Genomic DNA, 24525 nt, shown 5'->3' with positions numbered 1-24525 from the left:
TTATGTATCATCTTTTTCCTCTGTCTTTCTCTCAACTTCTTCTCTAACTTCTTCCGCTACATCTTCTTCTTCTTCGACTTCTTCTCCGTTGTGTCTTCTTCTTCTCCGATACGATGAGTTCATACGAGCAGCTCTAAGGAGAACGATTGTTGATATCGGATACTTGGCAAGATTGTGTGAGGAAAGGAAGAGCGAGATCAATAAGAGCGAGACTGATGAGAAGGGAAATAAAAATGGGTCTTTTCCACGTGCGAGCGAGACGAGTGAGATTGCTTTTCCATGTGCGTGCGAATATATTTTTGTAATTTTACTCCAATTTAACGCCAGCAAAAGGTCATTTGACATTTTTTTAAAAAAACTGGGGCATTTTGCATTATTTACCTAATTTTTCTGTCATTCATATGCGGAACCCAATAGACTAGGGAATTTCTTATGTATCATCTTTTCCTCTGAATTTTTATGTGTTATATGTGTAAGAAATTCTCAACATCTTCTGCTATCATTGTGAAAATAAAAATTAAGGGTTATGTGATATACCCTCGACTCAATTTCAATCTAGTGTAGAACGTAATTGGTGGAAAATTTTTAAAATTTTTCTATCAATAATAAAAATTTATCACTAATATGAATCTGTCATTATTCCTTACATTATGTTATCATTGATAAAGACCTATCAAAAATCATATCAATGGTAATAGAATCTATCTTTTATTGATTTTTTTACATAATTAAGTTTTGGTAATTGATGTTTCTTTTACAGTATGAGTCTATTAATAAATTAATACAGGGAGGAATATTAGTCTAATAGGGATAGACTTTAATATGTGACCGAATAGTTCCGTTGCAAATATTCACATGTTTTTTCAATATAAAGAGTATCAAAATGATTGTTACATATTTAGTAGTTCAATACACCTTTGAATTATACAAAAGCAAAAGACTAAAATACTTTCCAAAGGAAAAAAGTACTAGAGACTATCATTCGCTATCATTTATAAATTTCAAATAATATAAGCTTATAAGTCATAGACTCTAACTATTTATGTAGTCTATCAATGACACCTCTAATCATTGATAAAGTTTATTGATGATACCTCATATTACTAATAGAGTCTATGGTTGAAGTTTAAAAGCATGTAATAAACGTTTATCAATAATCAATGATAATCTTCTATAAGTGATAGACTTCAATAACCATTTAAAATCTATTATTGGCTATCGTTGAAAAACTTCAAATAATATAGGTTTATAAGTCATAAACTCTAATCACTGGTAAAGTCTATCAGTCATACGTCATATCATTGGTAGCAAAATCTTTATTGATAGACTCTAATTGGACATTTTGGACATTTTCAATAGGTGGGTCTAAATTTTGCTATCATCGATAAATCATAGCAAAGATATGATAATGTTGGTAATAGAAGCCTATTGATGATAACATGCTAAAAAGTGAAAAAAAAAAAATCAAGATCAAATGAAAGAATCAGAGTTGTGATTTTTTTGTGATTGTCGATCTATAAAAAGAGTTTATCATTGATAGACTTTTATCATTAGATTTAAAATCTATTACTAATAAACTGAATTGAAAATTTCTTACCATAATATTTTTGTGTCTTCAATGGGCTTTTTAGACATTTTGTCTGGATAAATTCGGTCATATTTGCAAATAGTTTTAAGTTGTCTTGTTTTTGCAATATTTTAGCTTGAGAATGTGTGACAATAGTTTTATTCATCTAAAATCTGGAGTATATATTAACTTTGAGAGGCTTTTTCATGACGACGGTGAACTCTATCATCTCCGCTAGATCGACGCCGTCTTCATCCACCGCCTGCCATCGAAACCGCCATACCAAATTGGCAATGAAATATTCCAAATGAAGCATTGCTAGACCGATCGCTGGACATATTCTCCTCCCTGCTCTGAACGGCATCATCTTAATCTCTTTGCTCCCTGTTACATCAAACCCCGCCATTTCTTCTTCTTCCTCTTCGCTGCTCTTCATGAACCTCTCCGGCTTAAACTCCATCGGATTTTCCCACACTTTTGGATCCCAACCCATCTCCGCCACCATGAAACTCACACTCCCATTCTTTGGTATCACATAATTTTCCAACTCTGTATCTTCTTTTACTGCGTGTGGTATCACGAAATGTACTGGTGGGTGTCTTCTTAATCCTTCTAAAACCACTGCTTTCAAATATGGAAGTTTCCCCAAATCCTCTTCCTTCACCTCCTCCCTTGATCCATCTCCCATTACTCCTTTCATCTCTGAAAAAAGCTTGTTTTGGATTTCTGGGTATTTCACTAAATTCGCCATTATCCACTGCAATGCCGTCGAGGTAGTGTCCGTGCCGGCGTTGAGAAACTCGGAGCATAAAGTGACCATTTCGTCGTTAGTAAGCTTTCTCTTCTCGTCGGGGAGTTCCAATTCGAGCAGCGTATCAATATATGACACCACGAATTCACCATCATCTTCTTCTTCAATTTCAGCGCTTTTTTCTCTGTTTTCTCTTTCTTGCTTGGCCTTTTTTCTGGCGTTGATTAGAGGGATTAGGACCTTCTCTTGCTTTCTTCTGAGCTGCGAAAATATCACTTTCCGATAATGAAACAAAATGTTGGTTAATTTTGGCCAAAAATTAAGGACAACGAAACGCGGAAGATTTATAAGCATCTCACGCTGCACGTTCTCAATTCCCTTGATCCGGGATTCGTCAAGCGTATCCCCAAAGTACATCAACGCCAACAAACAGAACATAGCGTAGTGAAAATGATGGACAACGCAGACGGCAGTTCCAGATCTGGAGTGAGAGAGAAAGCGATTAAGAAGAAGATCCAAAACCCACTTGCGAGCACGGGCGTAGGCCTTGATACGGAAAGGACGGAGGATTTGGGAAGTGAGATTACGGCGGAGGAGACGCCAGAGTGGGCCGTAAGGAGCAGAGGCAAGGTTGTATTGATGGGTGGAGATGATCTTGTTCGTGGCGAGGGCCGGTGGGCGGTCGGCGAAGAGAGCGGCATTTTGGACAAGGGATTTGTGGGCGATAGAGCAGTCGGCGATGAAGATGGCGGGGCTGGCGCCGATGGGGAGGGTGAGGATGCGGCCATATTTGGCGACGAAACTGCGCAACAGAGACTCGATTTGGAGTGGTGATCTGCAGAGCCATAGGAAACTGGTGAGGATGGGGATTGAAGGAGGACCTGGTGGGAGCTTGGTGGAGCTGGGGAATTTGTTAAAAATGGAGATTATGAGGAAACAAACAGAGAGGGAGATGATGACTATGAGCAACCAAGTCCATTTCTGAACTTGGACTATCAAGCATCGGGATTATTATTAAGGAAGTTATTAAAATATATTTGGGATGTACGATTGAGATGAGTTGAGTAAAAAATATCTAGTACAGTTTTTGTAATCTAAAAAATTCTGATTTTTTATTTACTATTTTTGTTTGTTTAAACTTTTTGTACAATCATTTAATTACATAAATATCTTTTTAAATTTTAAACGCTCAATTGAGATGTCATATTTTAGGATTTCTTTCTTGTAGTTTTGGTATTTGAGGTAAATAAAATACTTATGTTTCATAGTAACAGCAAAAATACAATATATACTTTTGATTTTTAGGTTAAACTAAAGTTTCATATGTTAGAGTTAAAAGACATTCTTGTTTAAATATATATGTATATTACTAAAATAAATAAATAAATAAACAAACAAACAAAACTGCATATTTCAAGAAGAACGAGAATAATGGAAGCATCAAAAGATTTTATGACATAAATGTTTTAACAAAGTCTGGATTAGTAGTTGAGTGTGTGTTAATAATAGCCAACACATTTATTTATTTGACTATTTATCGTTTTGACATGTTTTAAAGGGAGTTTTTAATTATGGAATTTTGTGAGATTGTGTGAGATATTTTTATAAATTATTGAGAATATTGGTGTAAGAATTGAAAAATAAGAGAAAATTGGAGTATTTATATGAAAAAAAAATTGAGGCAACCTATAAAATTTCTTTTTTAACTTAAGAAAACTTCAATCAATTAAACTGAGTTAGTGAACCAAATATTGAGTTGATAATTTATACCAATTAAACTCAAATCAATCTGTAAGCTTGAGCCAAGCACTCGCTAAGTCTACCCAAATTCTTAATTTATTTCATTTTTATCTCTAAATTATTAAAACCCATATATTTTAGTTATTGAACTTTCTTTCTTGTTCCATTTTGACTCTACATTTTTAGAACAATCGGTCAAGTCATTGTTATGCTTAATCTCCCATTGTCTAATTCTCATCTCAGCCAAATCATGCAACATAATAACATGAAAATATGTCATTTTGATCTTAATTTTCCAATGAAAGATCAAGATGTCAAAACTAGTACTAACATAGGTACTGTTTAAACCCATAACTCAAAGTTGGAGTTCAAAAATAGAGACTCCATTTTCAAATTCTATCAATATGGAATTCTCAAGGTTGGTTCTCTTTATTTTTTTTTCTTTTTAAAAGACACTTAAATTTTTACCTAACAATATCTAAAATTGGGGTGTTCAAAAAATACAATGACCCAAAAAAATCGTGCGGTTTGAGTTGGGTTTGACTCAAATAAATGAAAATTTTATGGATTGGGTTGATTCATGGGTTTACCTAATATAATTCAAACCAACCCGAACCAATCCGAATTTATTATTAATTTTAAAATATATTTTTTTGTTACTCATAACACAATTATTTATACATATATTGATTTTTATTTTATTTGGAAAAATTTCTAAGCTTAAACTGAAGTGCATCCTAGAAAAGTAAGAAGATTGGCGTTTTAAACACTATATTCCATTGATTCAACAAACTATCGGAATGTTATTGGAGATGCCTCTGTACTATGGGAAACTCTATGTGAAGAAAAGATGTACTGGAAAAGTTTCAATAACCTAAGGATTTTAACTACGATTGATTCTAGATTATTAATGGACATGGAGAAGATTGCTTTAGATTGGTAATGGAGATGCCGGAGAGAACCAGAGAGAAAAAGGATGAAGAGGGAGGAGAGAGTGATAGGAGAGAAGGGACAGAGAAAAAGAAAAAAAAAAATTTAAAAACATTACGTGTCATCTTGCCACATAAGCATTTATAATTTTTTAATATTAAATTAAAAAGTATTTTTCTCTTTTAAACCTATTTTTGAAAAGAATTAAAATGACTAATTTGAAATCTATGGTACTAAATGCACATATTCTTCAAAATTCAGATACAAAAAGTATTTTTTTTTCTAAAATAATAAGTAAGAGATTTAGAAAGAACATTGTCATGTAGTGTTCTCGTTAGGGGTGATTAATGAAATTGTTAAAATCGAACCGAAACCAAATTAATGTTGTTCGGTTCGATTTGATATATTTTCAAATTGAATTATTGAGGTTGAAATCGAACCGAATCGCTTTTTTAATAAATATATTTAAAAACAATATATGTAATTTTTAAAACCATTGGAACCAAACTGAACCAAACTGCTTATAATTTATAAAATATGAAAAAGCATAAAATTTTTTTTTAAAAAAAAATTGTCAAATCGAACCAAATCGAACTGTTTATATACGTTTCAATTCGATTTTAAAAAATACACTTTTTAAATTTTGCAGTTGAGTACGATTTAAGCTCCAAATCAAATTGAACTGAACCATAAACATCCCTGATCCCCTTGACACCGGGGCACAAAGTTGGATGGCAAAATATAGTTGCAATGATATTGAAAATGACTAATTGACTTTTTGTTTCTCTAAGTCATTGAATGCAAAATATGAAATTTTGGTAAATAGTTTGATGGACCAAAATACCCCATAACAAAATTGAAGAAAAATAAGATGTAATAAAAAAAATCAAAAAAATATAATCATATCACAACGAACCGAAATCTATAATTTGATTTCAACCAAAATCTAACATCTACATGAGCAAAATATGCTAATCTAAAAAATAATAATAATAATAAAATCTATTTGAATTAATAGTATTACATATTGATTTAAAATCAAAACTAAATCTGAGATTTCGAAGATGAAATACACATTTCTATAATAAAAAAATTAAATTTAAAAATTGGAACTCAAAGTCTTATCTATCAATAGCCAACAACAAAAGCCACGCAAGTATTTTTTTTTTTTTTTTTATTTACCCAAATAGCGAAATAAATAAATAAACCACACAAATACCTTATCCTAAAAGAATAATTAAAAAAATTGGTCACAAGCACATTGTTGCTATGCTCACTTTAGCCAAATAACATAAAAATTTAAATCCTGATAACTGAGAACTATTTTCTGCAAAGAAATAAAAGTATTTATGCTTCTCTTTAGTAGATTTGATATCGATTCCATGGCAAGTTATCTCAAGGTTAAAATGAGAGGAATTTATGTCTTTCAAAGTACAAAGGGTATAATTGTAATTCTATCATTCATCTTCATTGATCTAGGGCTGTTAAGACTTTATTTGTCCCCATTTATTGTATTTACCGTTTACATCAATTTTATGTGTTGTCATTAAGTAGAGTTGGTAAAGATTTGGTTAAGCCATTGTCTAATTTCTCATTATTTCCTCTTGTTTAGACTTTTGAAGTCTTTCATTAAGTGAGTTGTATTAGTTTCATTTTTCGCCAATTTAAGACAAATGACTTCATTTATCAATAGCAAAAAAATGTTGGGTTATTCAATCTTTTCTAGGCCCAATTAATCAAGATCAACACTGAGATGATAAAGAAATGGCTAAAAAATCTTCTCTTAAACCTTGATGCTAGATACTCGATAAGTTTTTGCTCGATACTTGATGAAAATTTCCTTCTATCCTCGACGAGTTTTTGTTCTTTGCTCGATGGAACACGATGAGTGCTGGTCGACACTCGACTCTACTCGATGAATCTTAATCTTTACTCGAAGCAACTCGAAGACCAAAACATCTGATTCGATGTTACTCGATAGAAGAAAATCAATACATGATTCAACTCGGTACTCTGAAATCGATATGATTTAATAACAAGATTGTATATTTGTGATTTGCATCGATTGTTTGTGATTTGACATCCTCTTTCTTGTTTGGTGGATTACACGAGGATTTTACTTTCATTGTTTGTGTAATAAGAAGTCAGAACTATACGTGGAGCGAACTCCAATTTGAGTTACTGTATGTCTTATGAACAAAGACAATATTACGTTCAAACTGCAAGGGATGTTACTGCAATCATTAATCAAGCTACTGTAAATTATGCAAACCTTGAGAAACCAAAGCAAAATCCACCCTTTTTCTTCTTATCGAAAAATACAAACAATTAATGTGGAAATCAATCTTCTAATAAATGAGGAAATGGAAAGGGAAGAGATGTTTCTCTCCTTATCCTAACAACTCAAGACCTTTCTGTCAAGTGTGTGGCAAAGTGACACATACTGCAACAGTGTGTTATCGCCATTATGAACGACCTCAAAATTCTTCTCCAAACTCGATTGAAAGCAACTCAAATGCTAATCCAACCAACTCTGAATCAAACACTTCAACCGCCTTGATGTCCTACCCAGAAACGAGTTGGTCTTGATGAAGGATGCTATAAATGGTGTTTGGTCGCAGTTGTAGGGGCAATTTCCAACCATTTCACAATGTTTTTCTTCTCCTTTAAGCTCAAATCAGCCAATACTTTTCTTCGGTCATTGGAGGTCAATCAATTCCTTCTTCAGAAGATTTCAATAGCTCAGAAGATAATGATAAATTCAAATCTGATATTAACAAAATGAATGAGTAAAACGAGTTTAATCAAGCTTGAGTTTAATGACAATAATCCAAACGCATAGCAGATTTGGGTGGAGAGACTTCAAATACCCTATTCGTAAATATAACATGTTACCAATTGTTTTGGGCTTGAGTTAAGACTTTTAAAATATTGAATTAATAATTCTATATTTAGAGTGTAGGTTTAATTTAGGGTTAAAAGGCCTATATTTGGAGAGTAGAATTGAATTATTAAGTTAAAGGTATAAAATGTATTTCTTTTTTATAATCTTAAAAAATATAATTTTCTAATGTTTATTTTTTGTTTGCTTAACTTTTTCTTTAACCCTTCAATCGTCCACATGTTTTTCCAAAATTTTAACATCAATTGAGATGTTAACTTAAAATCATCACAAATATTCTACAATTTTTTACATTGTATACTTGAAGTAGACAAAATACTCTATTTCATGCACACAACAAAACTACAATATACTTTCACATTAGTAGAATGTATGAGTGTAGGATGGAAAAAAAATCTCATCGAGGGGTTTAAAAGTACTTTTTATGGCATCTTATGACATATTATAGGTTAGGGTTTATTATACATGTATGTTGGTATTGACAATGCAATCAAAGTCCTATATTAGTTGGATAAAAGGATGATCATGAGTATACAAGTGAAGATAATTATCACCAATGGTATGAAACCTTTTGGGTGATAACAAAAAGAAAGGCATGAGGGTTTATATCCGAAGTGAACAATATCATACCATCGTAGAGACATCTCTGAAGGTCCATTGTCTCTAATAAGTGATATCATCATAGTGTCGTTAAACTCTAACTTAGCCATTTATGTAGAATCCTCAGGTGTGAAACAAAAAAAGTGGAGAGCCTCCTAATATCCAATCATAGTGGTATCCATTTATGTTTGTGCTTTCGAACAAGCATGAAATGTTTTTCAAAAAGTCATTTGCATTTAAACACATTTTTAAAAACTCTTTAAAATTAAAAATACGAATGTGTTAGGTTACATTTTAAGGTTTTTTACACAAATTTACTTGGTTTGGCTATATAATTAGAGTGTTTTGATTAATGTTAAATTACTATATAAGACGGTTATTAAACACTATAAACAGTTTATAGTGCTTGGTTACACTTACACATATGATGGCTATAATTCATTAAATTGGGGGTGATTTATTATATTTCAAAAGTACCTTATATCTTAAGCAAGTCTATCTTATAAACCAAATTAATTAACTGTTTTATCTAACTAATTACAATTAATACGGAGAAAAGTACTCAAAGATGATAGATTTTTGTTCATCTATAGGGTAGAAAAAAAATCTAGCAGCCCAACCACCTAACAATGTTTGCACGAAATAGATGAGTTAGGTGTTTGATTGAATAATCATATAGTAACACTCCAGTTGTTGTACTAAATGGCAAAATTGGACAAAATATTTGCAAATGTAACAAATATTATAAAATATTGCAGACATAGCAAATTGGTTTCTTTTTGTATCTAAATTCATTATAATTGCAATTTCACCTTAATCATAGTCTATCAATGATTGATTAATATTCACATGTGATATCAATTATTAGCGATAAACTTTAATATCTGCCCAATGTCTATCTCGATAGACTGATATCACATGTGAATATCAATTTATTATTGATAAAAATCTTTTATTAAGACTATGATATTTTCTTGTCATTTTATTAATTATATGACTTTTAATCTCACTAATAATTGACTTGTCATGTAGATGTATCATCGATTTGTCACTTAAATTTATCATTGATAAATTTTTATCCTACTCCTAGTTGACTTGTCATATAAGAGATACTCTAAGTATTTTTTTCTTAGGATGATATACCATTCAAAAATATCATAGATGAAAATTCTATTAGTGATAGAATATAATATATGAATAAAGTCTATCATTGATATACTAATATCACAAATTAACATCAGTCGATTATCAAAAACCACAATATGATACTCAAGTTTATCAGTTATAGAATGTTATCAATATAATTAACTCACATGATATTTTATTTATTTATTTGTTTGTTTGTTTTTTGTGGTAATCTGAAATCATGTTTAAACTTCTCATAGTTGTTTTCATGGGGTGGACAATAGAATTATAATAATTACCATGAAAAAATCATCGCATTGTTGTATTTTGGCTTTTCTCCACCTCACCTAATAGTAGAAAAATATAAAGTTTGTGCGTGTAGTCCATCAATGATAGATTTCAATCACTGATAAACTACACGAATCCTGTTTGAATTCTATCAGTGATAAATGGCTATCACTAATAGATTTCAATTAGAATACATGACGTCTATCAATGATAGATTTCTATTACCAAATAAAGTCAACAGTCAAACATAAATAGTCAATTATGATATTAGCGATAATCTTCAATCACTAAATTATCAATTAATTTATCAATGATAGAATCGTATCAATGATATACTTCAATCATAATGCTAGACAATGATAGATTTCTAATATTGTTCAGAATTCATGATCCACTTCAATCGGCAATAGACTCCTATAACTAATGGACTTCGATTAGTGATGAGAGTTTGTCAATCACTCATATACTTCATTCAGGATCCAAGTCTATCAGTTACAAACTCATATCATTTATTGAAGTATATCAGTGATATAAGACAATAAAAATAACAAAAAGTTAATCTATATATGCATGCTAAAAAAAAAAAAAAACTATGAAGACCATTAATAAAAAACACTGTTAATTAAAAAAAAAAAAAAAGTAAACTTTGTTAATAAAATATGGCTATAAAAAAACTCAAATGATAAAAAAAAAATTAATTGATAAAAAAAATGGCTACGAAAAGGAAAAAAAAAATTAGAAACTACGAAACCATTATTAGACTAAGGTTGTGAACTAATAAAAAACTTAGTTGATAAAAAAGAGCCAGCCAAATAAAATATGCATGGAAGAAAATGACTTACGAAAAATGAAACTAATAAAAAAACAATCAAACCTATTTAAATGGGCTAAAAATGAAACTACAAGGACGTAAACTATGACAAAAAGATATGGAGAAGAAAAAGGAAATAAATACCCAAATAGTTGGAAAGAAATCGATTTGGGTTAAATGTGTGTATTAATGAGGTAAAGAAATCGACAATTAAATAATACAAAAGAAAGTAAAAATAAAAAAAATAAAAAAAAAAAGTTAAAGAGAAGGTCGAAAGACTTGCGTGGTTCACTCACAATGTACTAGTTACAAGAATTTCGGACTTTAATGTCGGTTGACAACCGACAGTAAAGATAGTGTTATTAAACCCCTTTAATGTCGCTTATCTTTAATGTCAGTTTTAAATCAACATTAAAGGGTTTTAATAACACCGTCTTTAATGTCGGTTGCAACCGACATTAAAGGCCTTTAATGTCGGTTGCAACTGAAGCCCAAATATCAATTGAAGCCCTTTAAACCGACATTGAAGCCCAGAATCTGTGCCGTTTTATCAATTATTGTCCGTTTTTTAAAATTCTGTTGTCGAATCCATTTTTTCTATCAAAAAATTTAAAATGACATTATATGTCTCGTGTTGGATCAGGAAATATTCGTCATTACTTTTTTATTAAAAAGTATAAAAAAAATTGCATGGCAAGCCATCAAAATTTGTCTTCCACCTATGAATTTATCCACAAACAAAGAATTAGTATTTCTAATCCATTACATATACTCATCAAATAAGAAATAAACACACTAATCACCAACATTTGTATAACAATAACAGACTTTCATAGAATACTTACACCAAGCCATCATTTCTCTCATTTACAAATATCAATTAGTACTAATTCCATGAATACTTAACATGAAATACCTCATAAACACAACAATATTATACATAAATCTTTCAATAAACAGATCATGGTTAGATAAATTTGCATTCATTCTAAGCTAGCATTTACATTCTATTGAGACAAAAAAATAAGAATTACATCCTTACACAAATCGGCTAACAAAACTTGCCCATTGGGTTCGAATTACATCAATCTCTCTTTGGGTATATTCATTTTTTGTATTGAGCTACAAAGAAGAAAAAAAAAAGATAAATTCAACATAAGTTTACATCCATTTATTAAATTAAAGCTAGTATATAAAAAATAAATAATTTATGTACGAGGCTAGTAATGGGAGTAATAGGATTATGCACTATTTTGTGTATATACTTTGTATATAGTACTCGCATCCTACAGAATCTAATTGACGGGGGCACTACATATAAAGAAGTTGAAAAAAATTATTCTTATGTTCGAATGAACATAAATTATTAAAAAATGAATGCAAGTTTACCTTTACAGGTTTCCATTTTGGAGAAGATCGATAGTGTTGGAGATCGTCCTTGGCTTGCCATGTGTTTAATCCACTAAATAATTTGAAAACATAAGTTAGACATAAATACTTCAATTAAGAGCTAAGAAAGTTCAAATACACTTACATATTTATAACTCCATGAAAATCCTCTTGAATCTTATTTCGAATAGAGTCCAAAACATAAACACAATTTTCTTGTAGATTGATTACAATCAATATCCAATGATAACTCTAATAAGCAACAATTTTGAAATATTAGTAGGCGTATAATGCAAATTAAATTGTGTCTTATGATTGTTAATTAACAATCAATCCATTACACTTTAATCCAAAAAAGAAAAACAAAAGCATCAATTAAATTTTTCCCATGAAAGATACAAGGGGTCCATTTACTTCATCCTTTAGTGGCACAAATTTGATCCATGGGAAGATGAAACAGAGGAAACCAAACGTATAGCAAAGTGCAAGCATGCGGATTTATTGGTTTAACTTCAACATGGCAAATCTAATATTATTGCATCCCACACAAACAATCAGCATATACAAAATTAACATCTACAACGCATGCATATAAAAAAATGTGGTTAACTATACTTGTCCCAGCCCAAGCAGATAAAGTAAATAAACAAGCAACCATGAGGCATTCGAATTGAGCTAGCAATTTTCTTACCAAATTTGGTGCAGCCCAGCCAACCAGAGCAGAAAGAATGGTCATAACCTTAAAAACAGCAAAGCTACTGAGTAAGTTAGAAGCACTAACATAGACTGGGAAAGTAGTGATGGCAGATCTGACAGAGTTGAGACGGCGGATCTGACAAAAATACAACGTCGACAACTGGATTGGAAGACCCACGAGTAGATCGGGCAAATAGACGATCGGATCGGAAAAACCCACAATTGAATCTATAGATCCATGCCGACAACCCACCTCCATGATCAGAATAAGCTGGACGAACGTCGAGCTGACCCACCGGAAGAATAACCACGACGAACAAACACCGGAAGAACAATGCCCACGCAACGACGAAAACCAACCAGAAAACACCCACGCGACGAAGAAAAACAACTGGAGAACGCCTACGCAACAACGAAAAATAACCAGAGAACACCCACGACGATGACCCACCACCAGAAGAAGTCGATGATGACAGAGATCCAAGCAACACCAATGACGACGACGATCGAAAGTGATTCGCACGATCAAGCTGTGGAGAAGAGAGGGTTTGGTAAGAGAGAAGTGAAAGGAGGGAGAAGATTTGATATGAAATAAAAAAGAATAAAAATAAATGAGAGGCCTTTAATGTTGGTTTTAAATCGACATTATAGCCCATCTTCAATGTCGGTTTAAAATTGACATTAAAGATCCAATTTTTATTTTTTTAAAAAACCGACATTATACATCCGATTTCGCTTTTTTTAACCGACATTAAAGCCCAAAATTCTTGTAGTGTAGCTATGTCCACGGGGCAAAAGGGAGAATAGTTTTATTAGAAAGAATGTTACAGATTTTGTGAATTAATAATGTCTCTACGGTTAGAGAGTTTATATAGTGCATTTCTATAAACCCTAAATAGAGAAGGAAAAGAATTAAATATTTAAAATACCAATTCTAATTAGGTTTAGGATTCAAGACATTCCAACAAATTTTCACCTTGACTTGAATTCTCTCACAAATAACATATGTACCAGATGCAACATAAAACACATTGGCAAACGTACTTAGATTTCTCGTTCATGCCTCAAAGTGTCCCATAAGGAACTACTAACAATTCAAAGTATTTAGCAAGTCCAAACAATGATGTACCAGATGCAACATAAAAACACATTGCCAAACGTACTCAGACTTCTCCCTCATACCAAAGGTGGTAGAATGATGAACAACTTGAGTTTGTGAAGAAAAACTTCCTAGTAAAATTAGCAGATATGGATTGGAAACAAAAAAAAAAAAAAAAAAAAAAAAAAAAAAAAAAAACCCATGAAGAACAAACGAAAATACGAATAACTTGTAGGCTAAAAACAGAACCCCACAAAGAATAAAACTAAAAACTTCTAGGCTACAAACAAAGATCCTTATAGAGAGATCTAAAACAAAACCCAGGAACGATCGATTTGAAAATAGAACAGAGACCCACAAAAGTGTATGCAAAAGCAGATTTGCCATAATTGCAAACAAACAAAAATTGGGCCAACTTAAACCAAACCAAACTGAATGAACCAAAACAAATTGAACTAAACCAAATCAACTCAGACTAAGCCAAAACCAAAATGGTCTGACAGAATTGAATCACATAGGGCTAACTGAACTTAACTGATCTAAATGAACCAAAATTATCTCATGAAACCCACGGAAAGATGGATGATAAACCCATAGAACACAGACCACGGACGAAATCATGAACGGTTCTAATATACAACCGTTCTAATATATAATTTTGTTTCGCCCTTCGCAGCGGCAACGCTACTGTACAATAGCCACTGCATAGTCACGAATTCCTTTGATTGTCGTCCGATTTTGGCCTCGTTTTCTCTAGAAAAACACCGGAACAATCATGAACGACTCAAGACATTCAAATTACAGACTTTATAGCTTTAATTATGCCTAAAACACCAAGCCCTTACAAATCAAAATTTGTAAAAATAAAGCAGTAAAACCAAAATCTAATCCCGAAACATCCAAAAATTGCAATGCATTCAACATCCATTCATCGTATGAAAAAAATACAGAATGCAATCCACCAATTCTGTAAAATCAATCTGGAACAATAAAATATAGGACCAAACCTGGCTTTGATTCTAATTGAAGGAACCTTATGGTCCACTGTGGAAGCAGGGATCTATCCCAAAAATATTTTCACAGAACAAAAATTTTACAGAACTCAATTTATGCAATTAACAAATTAGTTTTAAGCATGCAAGGAATAGGGAGAAAAAAGGGTTAGGGTTTTTAAGAAAACTTACCCTTGATGAATCAAAACGTTCTTCGTGAAAACTTTTTCCCAAAACGATCACGAACAATTCGTACAATCACAAGACCCAAAGATGACACTACTAATTGGAGCCTTCTGTATTCTCTTTTAGGTAGAGAATTCTGAAGAGGTGTGGGCTCTTAGATTTTGGAAGAGATAGAAAGTAATTGAGAGGAGAATAACAGTTTTTGAGAAATTACAGAGAGATCTCAAAAATCCAAAGAGAGTCCTCTATAACAAAAAATCTTCTGTGAAGAAGATTATCACCACCATCAAAACTGTCCCTCCCCCCTCCCTTCACTACGTGGGTTTAAAAGAGAATTAAAGGGAAGGAAGTTATTTCCTTCACTTTAAATTTAAATTAATTTAATTTTAATTTTAATATATATATATATATAACTATGTGTTATATCATATATAACACATAATTTATAGTTTAATATTGTATCATATACAATATAACCTATAGTTTTAATTTTCTCGTTCATGCATGGTATTTAATATAAATCCCGTTTATACTAAATTGAATTATATGAGTCCAATTCACATAATTAATATGTGAATCATATTCAAATATTTATTTCCTCTCAAATAAACTTTATACTATAATGTATCAAATAAATTATATTAATTATATCATATATAATTAAGTTAAATTAATTATATCACATATAATTAATTTCCTCAATTAATTTGAACAATTCAAATTAATCTAAAATTGAATCTTATGGATTTGAATAATTCATAAGATTGAAGCTACATAGGGGATCTTATAGATCTATAGATTAAAGCTTTAATGGTACTTGAATAATTTATTAAACTCTATTAATTAAATTATTCAACATTCATTAACTATCGGTCACTTCACTAAAGACCGGCAACTGCACTCTTCGTACTACAGATATATTTCTGTGTCCATTGGATATAACTAGTCAACAGTGTAATGACCCTTCACAAATTCCTCGTAAGTACAGGTAGGCCAAAATTACCGTTTTACCCCTATAGTTACATCTAACTACTTAAAATACCATTGATCCCTCTAATGAATAATAAGTCATAGTCCAATTATGACCAAACCCCTCTTATACAAACCTCTTTATATAGAATACTTCCACTCACATGCCTCCACATGAATTATCAGAATCGGATCATTTGTAGCACTTTACAACAATTATAACATCTGCAAAACGGGTCGTATTCGTAATGTTACTAAAATAAGGTATCCAGCCTTATCCATCTACTATAGACCATTTAGGTTATCACTTAAACATAATTTGCCCATATGTCTCTATATACATGTTTAAGCTACAGATGATAACCTTGGAAGTTAGTTTATTGGTTTGTAGGTTAATACTACTAAGTGTCAAATCAAACATCTCATATTTTATTAAGAAACAAATAAATTGTTTGCACATTACCATTACAAATTATAGAACGCACGAGATTTAAGGCATCAATCCCAACAAATAGGAATAAAGTTAAAATAAATCAGGAGGTTTGAAAAAGTTGTTGTATTTGCAGTTCTTTTAAAATATTGCTACATACTTCATTATGAGCCCTAAAAGTGCTGCACATTGTAATTACCTTTTCCTAAAAAGATATATCATTCAACCAGCTTAACAAAAGAACCTAATGTCCTCATTACATAAAGAAGAAACTAAATTTAGGAAAGCAGACTGCAAAAAAGAGCTTTCATCGTCTTCTACAGAAGAAGATGTGCTATGCACATAATGATGCGTAAAATATGACACGTTTAGATCTATCTTTTAGCTAGTTTTTAGATGAAATTCAATACTTTCACATGTTTATTTGGTTGAATTTTAGGATTTGAGCACTTGGATCACAGTGGAGGAATTCATAGTTAAAATGGAGCTTTTTGAATAATGAAGAACAAAATTGAAGAATTCGAAAAGAGAAGAAGCAAACTAGTGTCGCAACGTTGCAAAGAAAAAATGTGATGGTCTAGCATAGAAGCATCAATTGATGCAACAAGCCGATAGCGTCAAACCACTATCCCTAAACGCTACAATGTTTCACGAAAAAAAATGTTGAAACGCATCTTTCTTGAAAATCAGCCCAAAATCTTATTATCTCTTATTTTGAGAAATTGAAAGAGATCACAAATCAATCAAGAATTCTAGGATCCTAAATAGCTTTGGGTTAGATAGATATCTCCCCTGTAAGTAGGTTAGTTCACATCATTCCAAGGGGAGGCCAAAAGGAGAACAAATCCCTTAACTTTATGCACATTAAAGGAGTTTAGAGAGACATCTTAAAAGTTGAAAATAAAATTCAAGATTTGAAATTGTGGAGCCCACAATGGGACGCTACTATAAATTTTCATATAGACCACAGTCATTTAACCATGATTAATTTGAATAGACTATGATTAAGACAACAGGGTAATCATCTATAAATTATAGTATAGATCATGGTAGTGTCAATTGTGGTTAATAACAACTGACATCATGGTCGATAAGATAGACCATGGTTGATGTCCACAACTGGTGTTACCCCGACTAATATTAGCTGTTTTATATTTCAAACATGGTTTACAACAACCATAGCCTATTGGGATTAACAATTACTAACATCAGTTGTGATCTATTGATAGATTATAGGTGACATTTTACTTAATTTTTCAACAGTAAACTATATATGTGGTTCAATGGAGTGTATAAATTAATAAAGCAGGGTCCATTTGTGCCTGATTTATTTTTTTTTTTTTCAAATTTTAATTAATATAAACATTCCACTGATACAAACAAATGCAACTTCAATATAACATAATCAACTTTTTATACATGAAAATCATGCAAAAAATGCTTATGTTAAAATACTAAACCTAACAAGTTTACTAATTAAAGTACAGTAATGTAATTTTAGAAATTACCACTAGTTATCATAAACTTCATCCATATCAACTTAAGCATGTCATTTTTTTTTTTTTTTGATAAATTGCAAAAGAAAAAAAAAATTGCACAATCATATTTGTGTGTAGTAAGATAAATCACATATAATTCATAATATACCGCCTTCTAAGAGAATGATGATGTTGAAATATCAAAATATTTCAAATAAATTTCATAATATAATATCCACATTCTACAGATCTAGGTTAGCTCTATACGAATATATAAAAATGGAAAAATTACCTTTTCAATTTCCAAATTTTGAAGAATATATACATTTGGTTCCTAAGTTTTAAAAAATGTATCTTTTTAGTCTCAAAATTTATAAAAATAGGTCTATTTGATCCCGAGTTTTCAAAATGTACCTTTTTTGTTTTCAAGTTTATAAAAATAGGTTTAGAAGGTCATTGAAGTATTTTTTGTTTGATTTTTTAAAAATAATTATATGATATTTAAAATTAGAAAAGATAGTTTTAGAGAGGGTATGATTTTTAAAAATTATTTTTCTAATTTAAAATATGATATAATTACTCAAAATAATAGTATAAAGTTATTTGAGGGGCTTTTTAAACCTATTTTAAAATTTTAGGGACTAAAAAGGTACCGGTACATTTGAAAACTCAAGAACCAAATAGATCTATTTTTATAAATCTGGAGATTAAAAAGGTATATTTTTAAAACTCAACCAAACACACATATTCTTCAAAACTTTGAGAATCAAAAGGATAATTTTTCCCACCAGAATTAAACTTGAACCTACAAGTATTTTGGAACTTACGAGCATGGTGAAAAAAAAAAGGTGTTACTTCTAAAGTTCAAAAATAAAAAACTAAAGCCCCTCTATGGTAAGAGGGACAGACATGTACTTGTTGGAGGACGTGTGATAAAAGAGTTATACATCCATCATCACCACATTTTGGAGATACCTCTAGCATACTTTGGTATTTATAATTTTTAAAACATTGCTTAATTCTTTAATGTGAGACAACATTCTCTCATCTCTGTTCATTTTTACTATGGGCCTAAGTCCAAGAGTCATTTTCGACACCTCAAAAAATAAATTTGGACCCAAAATCTCCGTCGCTTAACCTCAACTTTCCTCTCATCCTTTAAATCAATAAATCAAAAAATCAAAAAAGAAATATCATTGAAGTCCAAATTAGTCTCTTAAAAATGTGGTGTTACATTCCAAGTTCCAATTGAGAGAGAAATGATATGGGACGGAAAGTTTCTTCTTAAATATAGGGTTACTTTTGGTATTTTCACATCTCAATTGAATAAAGAAAATTTTAGAGGCCATTCGTTCATTACCACAAGAAAAATCAACTATCAAGTACCAACTGATAGTTTCAAAATCTTTAAATTTTATTTAAAAGGATTTAAAAAGGATTTTAGATTTTGTTTTCTCCAAATCAATTTTATTTCCTCGTCAAAGGAAATAAATTTAGAGAAAATTAATTTTGACAATGATAGAATTGATTTATCCACACCAAATTATTCTTAAACACATCCTTGATTACTTTATTGGTTCATGTTAATTAATGTTTCTTTAATGTTCCGAGTTTAAGAGAGAAATGAATGAACTAAAGTCACATATAAATGGGAGGAATCCTAATGGTATCAAAGTATGACTAAGAAATACTTAAAAAATTTTAAAATTACTACTCGTACCAACAAAGTGCATCTTCCTTTTCAGTGGCTTCAATAATAAGAACTCCAAAATTAATCGTGCTTAACTTGAAACAATTTTATGTTGGGCAATCTCCCGGGAATTTTCCTAAAAAGTATGTGAGTAAAGATAAAGCATGCTAAAAGAACCCGTGTGACAAGTAAGGATGATGTTGTCATGTCGCAAGGAAATGTTGGTGCCATTAGGTACCGAATCCTGAACTTAGGGTGTTACAGTTTCTATGTGGATTACAGATTCCTAGTAGTTCAAAGTTCGATTTCTGGGTTTTGATGTTGAGAAGGAGTTGCGGTTTGGACCATGGTGTTAGTCTATGGTATTCTTTAACCATGATTTTTATTGGCCATATACTCTATTTTTGGACCATGGTCTTTATTGAGCATGGTGTAAATATATCTTTTACACGTAATCTATAATATGCTTTTGGACCCATTTTTATTGAATCATGATGTAAAGATAATATTTATACCACACTTTTAAAAATTTGTAGCATATAATATTTTGTTGACAATGGTTTTTATTGACCATGGTGTAAAGATAATATTTACACATGATTTTAAAATCCATAGTCTTTAATATATTTTTGGACCATGAGTTTTATTAATTATGGTGTAAAGATAACATTTACACCATAATTTAAAAAATTTGTAGTCTATAATTTGTTATTAGACCATGTTTTTTATTGACTATGATCTAAAGATAATATTTACACCACGGTTTAAAAAAATTGTAGTCCATAATTTGATTTTAGACCGTGGTGTAAAGATAATATTTAATCTCCAGTTGAAAATTTCTAATTTCTAATTTTCTTTTTACCGTAGTTTTTATTGACCGTGGTCTTTAGAAAATATTTACACAGTTTTGGAAAATATGTAGTTCATAGTTTGGTTTTAAAACCATAGTTTTCATTGCACATAGCCTCTGAATGGGTGTATTTGTTCTAAACCACGGTTAATTTAATCCCTACAACGTTAGAGATTAAATCAATTGTGGCTTAAAATAACAATCCTATGTCTAAATTAAAAAAGCGTCATGTATACTATATTTTGTAATATGGCTTGCATAAGAAGTTCTTTCTTTCCTTTTTCATTGTGAATTTTTATAGTTTCTTTTCATTAGATTCAAGTTTTTAATGGTGATTTTGAGTTTTGGATTTATTGATTGATTTTAATAAAGATGTTTTACTTTTTTAAAGTTTAAGTACTAAAATGAATCAAAGTTGAAAGTATAAGGATGGAAATATATATTTTAAAAGTAGAAAGACCAAAATGAATAAAAAAGTATAGAGACAAAATGAACCTTTTGGAAGTAGAGAGATTAAAATGAAGCAATGCCAAAATTACAAGGACGAAAGTAATATTGGTACTTGCAAAAAGGGCAAAACAAAATATATTAGGGATAGCCAAGATTTAAAATGTCGATTTCAATGGAAATATCAAGTCCTTAATTTTACAAAAATTTCCATGAAAATATCAATGAATTATCAATTTCGATTGATATTTCCGAAAAAATTATAAAAAACTAGTAAATAAATATTTTATGATTTTTAAACAAATTAACATGTCTATTATTTATATTATATTTATATGGATTTTTCTACGATACAATGGAAATATCGATTCACACATTCATATCGGAATCGAATCTATGAACACATCGAAATGTCGATGGAAATATCGACATGTCGATGAAAATTTAATACTATAGGAATAACTACATACAAGACCCTAATAAAGGTCATATATTTCTCTTTTGTCCAGCTTTTCTATCATTTTCAAAAATGTTCAAATGGCTTCTTAATTACACAAATATTAGGGCCGAATTACTTTTTTGTTTTTCCTCAACCTATAATTAACTATATGTATTTTAAAAAGGGAAATTCAAAATTTTCCTTGAATCAGGCACAAAATTAATTTAAACAATTAGGGGGCGTTTGGGGCACTGAATGGGTTATAATAGTTAGTGTTTATTATAGTCTGTGGGTTATAATAGTCTGTGTTTGCATTGCAGATTATTTTAGTCTGTGTTATAATAGTCTGTGTTTGGAGTCCAGGTCATTATAGTTTGTGGTATAATAGTATGTGTTTGGTGTGCAGGTTATCATAGTTTGTGGTATAATAGTCTATGTTTATTGTGTAGGTTATTATAGTTTGGGTTATAATAATCTGTGTTTGAGGTGCAGATTATTATAATAGTCGGTTATAACAGTAAGTAAACTAAATGCATGTTATCTTAGTATATATCACAATTAATTCTACTTTTCCGTATATCAAAGGAAAAAAAATAAATGAAATATCATATTTTCACGAACCTAAATAAAATTATTTTTTCCACCAATTTGTATAAAATGTGTTGAATGTTGCATTGTCTATTCCACCAATTTTAACCTTGTTTGACGTATCAAACTTTGTGAGCATGCAACAAATACAATTCCATTCTTTTCAAAGGATATTAATCATTGCCCAACACATTAATGTATATAGAGATAGAGAAATTTCACAAACAGCAAAAAAAAAAAAAAAAAAAAAATCACATTCATGTTCATCAAATAGTATGGAGTCAAACATTAAAAAATATTATAAAGTACAAGTCATAATTTGGATATGTCTAAATTAAACTTGGAAAAGCATGTGATGAAAATAGTTGGTCAGGCGTTGTCTAGAAAAGAAGCTCGCAATACTCCAATTTCATATCCGCTGGAATAGACAAAAAATTCTCCGTATTATGCACATTGTGGAATATGATGTTCATAAGCTTCACCTTCTGTTGGGTTTGCAGTTCTGGAATATCGTTAAGTTCATTCACAACCTTGGCATGTAGCTCAACCTCTGTTGCACGCTACTCTTTCGGCCATTCAACAAGGGACTTCAGTTGGTCATTTGCAAAGTCCATTGCATTCTTAAAAACCTCAACCAACTCAAACTGATATCCATGATGCTTTCTCTTACGACCCCTTGATGAATTGCCTCCTTCGGAACCAAAACCAGTCGGGGTTCCATGAAACTCATCCTATGACAGGTCATGTTCCTATGAATCATCAGTAGAAGTACCTTCATCCATATGCCCTGGTACATTTGGCGCCATGTCACCAGGTGTCTCTGCCATTTTCCAGTTGCCTGGTCCTTGTCGAAGACGTAGGCTAAGTCATCAAAATATAGGAATAACCTATTCAAGAGCCCTTTTACTGCAGGATGGCTCTATATGGAGAGTATGACTGGTCAATATAACGGGTGACGATGAATGAAAAAAAAATGTTTATGAAATTTTACCTTCACCCAACCATCGAACATCTCTTTCTCCGTAGTGATGCATTGGAGTTCTTCATTCCAACCGAGCCTGCTGCATGTCGGTCCTCGCATTTCTACTATAGCTTGGTATGTTTTTTTAAGGCTCCTTACCCTACAATCTATGGTGGAGGTCCTTTGTATTCTACAACCAGGTATCCTATCAGCCATCGTATGCTGTAACTGTACCAGGTACCCTGGGCAAAAGGTCACCAGATTCAACCAAAGTCACCAAACATTCCACCAGCTTCGACTCTTCCTCCCTCATCCAAGTGTGCTTTGGAGCTCTAGAAGAACTTACAATCCTACTACATGTACACCGTAGTACAATTTAAGTAGTAAAGAAAGTAAGACAATGTGTTATTTACAATGTATAAGGTTGTAAATCTAATTATATTAAGAAATTTGGAAATTGATTTACAAAATCGCATACATGAAATTAAAAAAATACATTGTAAAAGTCATAAACTAAGCATGAAGCTACTGGTTGTAATGTAACTCCCAGTCAGAAAACATATTATGTACCAATTCATCTCTCTATTGTGTCCATTCATTTGAACTCTCAATATAATTGATCTCGTCCACACCAATGGTAGCATAATGTGAATCCACCTCGTCTAGGTCCTTGGGCATTTTGACAGTATTCATCTCCCGATTAATAAGATTATGAAGAAAGCAACACGTCGTGATCGTTCGAGTTTAGACTTGCACAGGAGAGTATGATTTTCAGCGGAATAATGCCCATCTCTTTTTCAACAGCTCGAATGCCCTCTCGATGACATTCCTCGTAGAAGAGTGTTTCATGTTAAAAAATTCTCTTGCATTTGTTGGTGTATTCCCTCTTCTACATTATTTTGAAAGATGATATCGTTCTCTTCTATATGGTGCCAAGAAGCCCTTCATATTTCGGTACCCAACATCACATAGATAATAATACCCTATACAATGTCCAATTGTATGAAATCATAATCATTAAGTACTATGATGTACGACAAGAAGTTGTGTGCAAAAGTTATTACCCTTCATCCGTTAGGTCGTGATATTGCATCTTTAAGAATACGAGAATTAGTTGCAGAACCTTCCCACCCAGGTAGGACAAACACGAAATCGCCATTTGTGTCGCAAACACCAAGAACATTTGTGGCGATTTCACCCTTCCTCGTCCTATACCTTGGTCGATCAGTGGCACTCATGTTGACCTTTATGTACGTACCATCTAACGCACCTAGACAATCCTGTGCGAACACAACGTATGAAATATTCATATACATAAGTTATCTAACCTAGACACCGATAACACACCAACATTTTTTTAGTTCCACTATATCTCAAACCATCTCCATCTCGGATCTGTACAGGAGGTGGTGATTGGCAAAGGTTTTTTCAACGGTACTTCATGTAGTCGTAAAACAGCATTGAGAACGGAGTTAAAATGCCTAGAAACTGTTTCACCCAACCTAACGAATTTTCTACTAACTACTCTATTCTTAACATCATGGGCTAAGATATGTAGGAACATGGCGACCATCTCCTCAACATCTACAACTTCTGT

General features: G+C 31.4%; 1 long non-coding RNA gene and 1 pseudogene across 2 annotated transcripts; both read right to left on the bottom strand.

Annotated features, from left to right (window-relative positions):
• Positions 1-1506: 1506 nt before the first annotated feature.
• Positions 1507-2756, bottom strand: LOC120088679 (cytochrome P450 89A2 pseudogene; annotated as a pseudogene). Its single transcript, XR_016523725.1, has one exon. The product of XR_016523725.1 is annotated as a cytochrome P450 89A2 pseudogene (transcript).
• Positions 2757-11555: 8799 nt separating this feature from the next.
• On the bottom strand, positions 11556-13376 carry LOC120089304 (uncharacterized). Its single transcript, XR_016524023.1, has 2 exons — positions 12104-13376; positions 11556-11836 (listed from the first exon to the last, which is right to left on the bottom strand). It is a non-coding gene; the product is annotated as an uncharacterized LOC120089304 (long non-coding RNA).
• Between the last annotated feature and the right edge of the window lie 11149 nt (positions 13377-24525).

Source organism: Benincasa hispida, chromosome 10 (assembly GCF_027475165.1).
Source record: "Benincasa hispida cultivar pf3 chromosome 10, pf3_genome.v1.1, whole genome shotgun sequence".
Classification (NCBI taxonomy): Eukaryota; Viridiplantae; Streptophyta; class Magnoliopsida; order Cucurbitales; family Cucurbitaceae; genus Benincasa; species Benincasa hispida.
This window is presented reverse-complemented; position numbering and strand designations above follow the sequence as displayed.